The 8,095-nt window shown below is 40.6% G+C and overlaps 1 long non-coding RNA gene across 1 annotated transcript; it reads left to right on the top strand.

Annotated features, from left to right (window-relative positions):
- The first annotated feature begins 4,443 nt into the window (after window positions 1–4,443).
- On the top strand, window positions 4,444–7,815 carry LOC119741795. The gene is made up of 3 exons (XR_005272774.1): window positions 4,444–5,190; window positions 6,502–6,580; window positions 6,919–7,815. It is a non-coding gene; the product is annotated as an uncharacterized LOC119741795 (long non-coding RNA).
- The last annotated feature ends 280 nt before the right edge of the window (window positions 7,816–8,095 follow it).

The raw sequence follows: 8,095 nt of genomic DNA, 5'->3' as shown, positions 1-8,095 counted from the left end.
CGTACAAATTAGGCAAAGAAAATCTCTGCTGAAGGCTAAAAAGCTGTCAATCATTGAACTGATTGCTCTGGGCAGGGGCTTTAACTTTATTCCCACCCTTAGAAACGTTAAAGGTCGACCATCCTTCGCTACTTCCCACTCATTCTTTATAATGAGACTTCGTTTAAAATGGGAGGGAGAGTAAGACCGTCTGACTCGCATCCATTCAAACTGCTGATGCTGATAACAAATCCTCATTTCCTTCCCCTTTAAATCAATTTTAATTCACGTCGGCAATTTTCTTGTTATTGTCCACCAATTCCCTGATTTTGCCAGCACGTACCGGTTCTTTTTTGCATAAAACACTTCTCCCTCAGAAAAAGGCAAAACTTGACAAAATTAATCACCGGTGGCGGCCCCCTTAAAAAACCTCCCCGTCCTTTAACTGATATGACTTGAAATGTATAGCGTAAAGTGCCTGACACGCTGCTTTCGTTACACCCAAACTCGTCCGCTGCACGTGCAGCAAGCTCCGTTAATACTTATAATTATCTCGTGCGCACGAGATAATTATCTCGTGCGCACGAGATATATGTCGTGCGCACGTGATAATTATCTCGTGCGCACGAGATATTATGTCGTGCGCACAAGATATATGTCGTGCGCACGAGATATATGTCGTGCGCACGAGATATGTGTCGTGCGCACGAGATATTATGTCGTGCGCACGAGATAAAAAAAATAATTTTGGATGTCCCTTTAGGGGCTCCGTACCCAAAAAAGGCGACGCCAAAAAAAAAGGCGACGCCAAAATAAAAATGCGACGCCAAAAAAAAAAAATTAAATTAAATTAAACAATTAAAACCACAGCAACGGCCTAGACGGCACGCGAAAACAAATTATCACCAAACACAGAGGGCTAGAACGCTGTGTCAATAGAGATATTTGTTTGTACAATATTCTGAAAGAGATGTCTCTATCTCGGAAATAAAGGTGTTTTTTTCTGGTCTCCGATGCCGTTTCAAATACATGTATCTGTTCTTCGAACATGTAAGTGGGTTAGAAACGAGGGGCGGACAGTCAATTCAGGCAATTTGGGTGATTCACATTGTAGTGCGCCACCAATAGTTTGCTCGGTGAGTCCATTTTCAAGTTTACGTTCGACAAAACATGGCCCAGTCAGTGGCCGTGTTACGCACACAGCCCTGTTTGTCCTCAGTTTCTTGTCCCGAGGTCACTCACGCATGGCCCAAAAGCGTACGCGAGATTTTACGAGATGTATTCGAGACTACAGAAAAACACAAGAAGTACCTGAATACGTGCACTGTTTGTCCAAGATGGCTAAATAATTGAAAAGTTGAAATCGTGTGCTTTATTTTGATACCAAAAATAACTGCTTTGGACAAATATAAAGTGTTATTACGGCCTGTCAAACAAAATCATATTTTACATCAACAAAAGCGAGGGCCGATAGTTTTAAGGTGTACATTCGATTCTTAAAAACCGCCAAAAGAAATGGCAAGGCTCAGTATATAGAGGAAAATATACGCTTCTTTTTCATGTGAAACACATGCAGAAGACTTCTAATGTTTGGTCCAAATCGCCGGATGAAAAATGAAGACTTTTTATGGTTATATAATACAAGCTGATTTACCCGATCATAGATCGGGTAGGGCGTAGTGTTGGGGATGAAAATGTGGGGAGTTAAATGTAAATGGGGGATATAGTTGGGAGACATGCAGTTATAGAAAAGCAATTTCTGTGGTGTGATCTGAGGCAATTTCTGACCACTAAAACCAATTTGAGCAAAAGATCATCTTTATTCTTTTAAAGTTTTGAGTTTGGAGTAATTGAATCAGCTACATGTATTCTGAGCAATAGAATCATTATTGTAGGCTACAATATTTTTATTCGGGGAAGAAAAAGTGTGGGGGGGGGACACCAAACAATGCCCCCCGCCTCAAAATGTGTGTGTGTGTGTGGGGGGGGGGTCCCTGTCCCCCATCGATTTACGCACATGATAATTATGTACCGTGGAAACTGTCTGTAAATGTTGCCGTTGGTCTGTTAAATTGGCTTTTTGTGAGGCAGTCGCATTTGGAAAACGTAGTGAAAAGGTTACTGTAGTACACAGGCGAAGGCTGGTTTAAATCATAATGCAATAAAACGTGAAGGTGTCTTTTGAAATGAAAATGTTGAGTGTTACCATAAAATTACAAACGGTCTGAATCATGGAGGAAGGTCATAATTAAGTTGAGTATTGGACTCTTCAACAAACGTAAACTTGAACTTCTTACAATTTGCAAGACCGTCTGCGAGGAAAAAGTCGATTTAACTTTTATTGAAGTTGGTTCAACCATCTATATAAGAGCAACTTTTACTCGGCCTCCGAGAAGTTTGCTCCTGAAAGGGGCCGAGACCGCGGCTTCACGTCCGTGGAAAAATGTGGGTGTCTTCCGCCGGGTCGGACACTTTTTCGTCGATTTTTTTGTGACTGCGTTTAAGATCGCGATATTTGAAGCAATGCATCGATCCTTCGTTGACCCCAAAACAGGCCCCCGAAATTATAACCCGACACTGAATTATACGTGGCGCGCAGCGAACTCACAACGCTCAGCCTTGGTGGTGGAAGCATGGAGCTGTAAACACATTATGGAAGCAAGAGCACTCTATCACGCGACGTCACATGCTTGCGCTTCAAATAGCGAGCACCGTAGACCCAACCTCGTTTCCAGGGTGTGGAGCAGGCTGCAGTACGCGTTGCCATCGACAGTTTTGCATAGCCCGGAAATACTACGCAGTGTAGACTTTCGATTGGTCAGACCGCGCAAGGCATACTTAATGTGTAGTCCTTCTGAGTATTCGTTGCACTCGGCGCAGGGGCGGCAAGCGAAGCATTCGAAAAAATAGGGGCACTTGGTGGCCACGCACCATGGAGAAAAAATATTTTACCAAGGTCACCCCATACCACAATTTGGTGAACGCTGTTGCAGAACGGCCGAGTAGAACACGTAAACGGAACCCCTACGTCGAAGCCGCTGACCTCGCACAGTCTAGACACGCAGAAAAGCCAGCACAGGGGGCGGCCAGGCAGTCAACGTGAAAGCGCACACGACGGCAAATTCCTGCGCAAAACGCAGTCACGAAAAATAGACGAAAAGAATCGCCGGTCCGTACGGGAAAATCAGGACGACCCGAAGTGTCCGACCCGGCGGAAGACACCCTCCGCATTTTTCCACGGACATGGAGCGATTTTGGCGCAGCGGGAGCCCGCGGTCTCGGATCCTTTCATGAGCAAACATCGTCTCGGAGGCCGAGTTAAACTCTCTCTTATATATATAGATTTCCCATTCCCCATGGGCGGATAGTACATTTTGAGCTGCGGCGTGAATGGGAGCAATTAACGAATGTCATGTGATGTGAGTTCCACCAATCAAATTACTAGGATCTTTATGTCAGTTATACAACTACATGTACTACCCAATGCCCACTTTCCATGTACACAAAAGCTACAAAGTGCCCTCCTACAAGTATCCAACACCCTGTTTATTGCATCACCTAATTAAGATTGACAGGCAATGTGCCTTTTTATGAGGGGGATTAGGCCCCAAAGTTGATAAACTGCTCAACGGATTAACACAACCACAAATTTATGAGCTGGGCTCCACAGGAGGCCTCACTGCATTTTCACGGTGTTTTTACTTGACCTTAACATGTCCTGGTTACGTGATGATTTTCAGGTCGATTTCACCAGATACTTCGCAATGACATCGCCGTGAAAAAAAAACTCACGGTGAATTCACGTCAAATTATATATTCACTCCAAATTCACGGTGTTGAAATTCATAGTTCTGGAAGTATGTCACACCGTCAACGGATGTACCCATCCCTGTCGTGCGGCACACAAGCACACGCCTCAGCCACAACTACCATCAATAATATTATGCGTCTCCGCAATATCTGATATTCAACTAGTACATTGCTGAACATTGAAAAAGTTCCTGTAGTTGGTTTTCTGGGAATGTCAGCATAATCTGCATTAATTGCACACATGGTTATTGTTTTCCCGGTTGCTTGAGGCTATATGGTTGTTTTATTCTTCCAAAACCAACATGTCCTACTTTTTGCTGAGGCAAAAACTCGCATTACAGTATATTAGCCCTCTCGTGCTCTAGACAGGACCCGCTTATATTTATAGGCCTATATGTTTGCAATAAAGCAAAGTCCTCAACGTGATTATCAAAGCGTATCTTTGGACTTGCAACCATACCCACGTTTTCCCTTACATCTTGTTTGAAGATTAAGACGAGACGGCCAAACTCGGGGCTGAACAGCTGACATTCGACGTCACGCGTGAGTACTGAACGCCAGTCTGAAACTGCGCACGCCTGGTCTAAAACACAATGCCTTTGCACGACACAATTGACGACCGCTCACGTGCCCCGCTGCAATGGCACTGACCATCCCCATGCTACAACTGCTATATACATGTACATATACATATGTATTTCGCTTGTGAGATAAATCAAATTCGAACACAGCCAGCATATGTCGCTGCTAAAACAATTGCAGCCGAATCATGGTATGAAAATGGCATGGCTTCGTGCTTTATTCCATCTCTCCTTGATCTAAAGCCGTGTAGAACATAATAACAGTCGCTAATTTAAGGAGTTTGGATATCTCCTACCTGATTTCCTCAGACCACTCTTTACGTCCCACTTAAACAACTGAACCAAATACCCCTGCATGTTGACACAGAATCATTCATCTTGAATCTGGTGCCTGACTGCCTGGTCTGTGGGCGTGGTAACTCCATGGAGCGGGTCCGGCAGCTGGCATGCGAGCATGAACCAGAGCGAACGCAACAGACGTCGCTCTCGAAGGCGACCCGATTCATTCTGAGCATGCTCTCTACCCTCTACGTTCGCAGCGGTGTTAATAGTGCAAGGAACTGCAAGGAGCGCCAGGAGAGTCCTAGCACATGCTCTCATGATGCATATAGGCCTACATGTACTTCACCCACCACGTCCGAGCCATCAAGAGTGTTATGTGCTGATCGTGGTTATGGGCTGGTTATAGCATAATTCCCATTCAGCAATTATTATGCATGTACAAATGTAGTTGGGGAAATGCGAGCAGCATCGAGTCAGAAGATTGTGGATCTTTCCCGAGTACTTCAAATCTTTCAGACGAATGAACATGATGACAGAGGTATGTGACGTGTGTATCTGATTTAAACAACTGCTATTTCGGGCAAAGCAACTATAAAGCATATTCATTACACATTTTGAATAGATGTAACTTATGATGTAACTTGCATGACTTAATTGACAGATGTATTTCCAGCATTCCTCCATTATTTCAGACTGTCTAGTCTTTATTTATTTATTTATTTATTTATTTCATTTTCCGGGATATTACAAACAGTGAATTACAGACAAAACAATTACATGTACATGTACAAATAACACTGAGTAGTAAACATAACAGAAAACATAACAGAAAACAACACCCAAAAAGCTCCCGCAGGATTACCCAAAAGAAACAAGTTTCTGTCGAGGGGCTCTCCAAACTAATTGGATAACAGTGATTAATACATTTAGGATAAAATTCATTAAATAAAATATATATAAAATTAAGCAGTTATGCAAAATATAATTATACAATTAAAAATTAAAAATTACAATAAGTGTAAATAAATAAATACATAGGCCTAAATAAATAAATACATAAATAAATAATAAAATAAATAAAATAAATAGATTAATACAATAAAAAATAAAATATAATAAAATAAATAGAATAAACTGAAATAAAATGAAAAAAAAATAAGATTAAATTAATTAAATAAATAAATAAAATAAAAGCTGGCATACATGCTATGTCCAAATAATAGCAACAACAACAACAACAACAACAATAATAATATGCTGTGAAAGGGAGTTTGTTGAGCCGGAGAAATTTGGATAAAAATATCTTGGGAGGAAAACTCTAGAATGCATGAGAGATGGGGTCTAGACTGAACAGATGATCAGTAAAGAATTGATGAGAGGTTTGGGGAACGTTCTAGGAAAAGGTCTCGAACATCGGTGGAAAGTAAATTAAAAAACCTGGGAAAAAGGGTGAACAAAGAAAATTTGACACAGTTTGTCCGGCTGTACTGATGTTTGAAGAGGAGGGTGTGGGTTTTCCTAGTGTTGGCCTGTGGGAGAAAATGTGAAGAAACAGAAATTTTATTGTAGAGACATTTAATGACAAAGGAAGCACTGAGGTATACAAGTATGTTGTAGAGGGGAGGCAAGTGAAGTTTGTTGGACAGGCGTTGTTCACAGGAAAGAAAAATAGCCACATTGTAATGGAAGCAAGATTTAGGTCAGCTTGACCACACTTTTAATGGAGTAATTATGTGCTTACTTTCCACAATATTTTTGCCATATTGTTCGATGTATTTTTACCTGTCATATTGTCTCTTTTTTCAATATCCTGTTTTTTGTGCTGAGGAGTCCATTTTCTTATCAATAGGTTCACAAACACGATCTAATCGAAGGCAGTACGTGATCAAAGTGGAAGACATCATAAGACAGGCCTCTTTAGTTGTGAGGTAAATGGCCTTTTCCTCATCAGATCTTAAATATCTTGGCCGATTGTTGTTCTGCTTATGAAGTAAATTCGACGTTGTTGGTTGTATGATTGATGCTTAATATTTCTTTAAAAGAATACAGAAAATCATCTTTTTCTTGAACATGTTCAAGAGGAAATCACTCATAAAAGGATAAAAATTAACGTGTTCTCTTCAATTCTATGACAATGAAATGTGTGGGTTTTTTGTGCTTTTCCTCCCATTATTTTGTGGAGCGGATCATTTGTTTTTGATGTATGTAAGATAGGTGAGGAAAGCTCTAAATTACAACAATTTTATATTTGATTTGCATTTTCCAGCGAGTGTCATGGATGAAGGCACGGTGGCACACATTAAGCGGAACTGATTGCTCCATCACTCGCCACGTTTGCACGTGAGGCTTAAGGAAGATGGGATGAGGTCGACCGGATAATCTTCTCGTTAGGTTTTAAATTTTAATGTCATTCTCAAAAAACGGATTTTGTCAAATATTTAGTCATGCAAATAATCAAGCAATTAATGACTTTTGAAATACAATTGCTCATTCTTGATTGATCGGAGTATTTTAGTGTTCAGTAAGGGAAGACTTTCAGTTTCGTATGGATAATAACAACATCAGTAATAAGTTTTATGGATCTTTAAAATTGTTTATACATTCAACAAGTATGATCAAAATATGCACAATTGTGCATTATTTTATTTCCATTCGTGGTTTTGGAATTGTGCGGTAGACCCTTATGCCTCAGCTATGTTGTAGTTAGAAGTGGAAAACAATTTTGCCAAATCAATGTGAATATTTGGTAAAGATATACACGTATAAGGCATGAATTGTTTCCTGAGTTGATTCCCTTCTTTAAAATGATGTACTCATTTTGTAAAACAAAAACATACCGGAACTTGTCCAGTCATTTTTGAATCAGTTACGTGCATCTGTTCAAATCACAAAACGACTAACTTAACTTCAGTATTTTAATGGCCACATTTAAGTGGACGACATCATTTTGTTTAACAAGTTAAACACCAAGGTCACTTTGCTGAAAATATCACCATTTAACCTAGAGTCACCCTTAGACTGAAAGATTCAGTATTCTACATACAGGGCTGCTAAAATAAGAAAGCCTCAAAATTTCGTAATTTTTCTCGCACTGCGTGGAGCAACTTTTATGTAATTGAGCTGTATCTATGATGAGAAAAACATTTTGTATTAAGTATATTGGATGGGAAATGCAATAAAAGTGTTGTGTGTTTGGAATATAATGTGTAACTATTGTCAATTTCTTTTGGACTAACCATTTCTCTCTTGTTTTCCTATCATACTGGCAGAGTTCTGGATCAATGCTGGCTCAGTACTGGACCGATTCCTGCATAATTCCGGCCCAGAATCAGTGCAGTACTGATTTTCTTCTGGTTCAGTTATGGCATCATGCATCGGTCCCGCGCCGCTGTGCAGGCCTTACCCGGTCAATTCGAAACGCCAGCATTGGGCCAGTACAAGTC

Source organism: Patiria miniata, unplaced genomic scaffold, assembly GCF_015706575.1.
Source record: "Patiria miniata isolate m_02_andy unplaced genomic scaffold, ASM1570657v1 HiC_scaffold_5, whole genome shotgun sequence".
NCBI lineage: Eukaryota > Metazoa > Echinodermata > Asteroidea > Valvatida > Asterinidae > Patiria > Patiria miniata.
The sequence above is the reverse complement of the archived record's forward strand: the minus strand, read 5'-3'. Positions and strand labels throughout refer to the sequence as shown.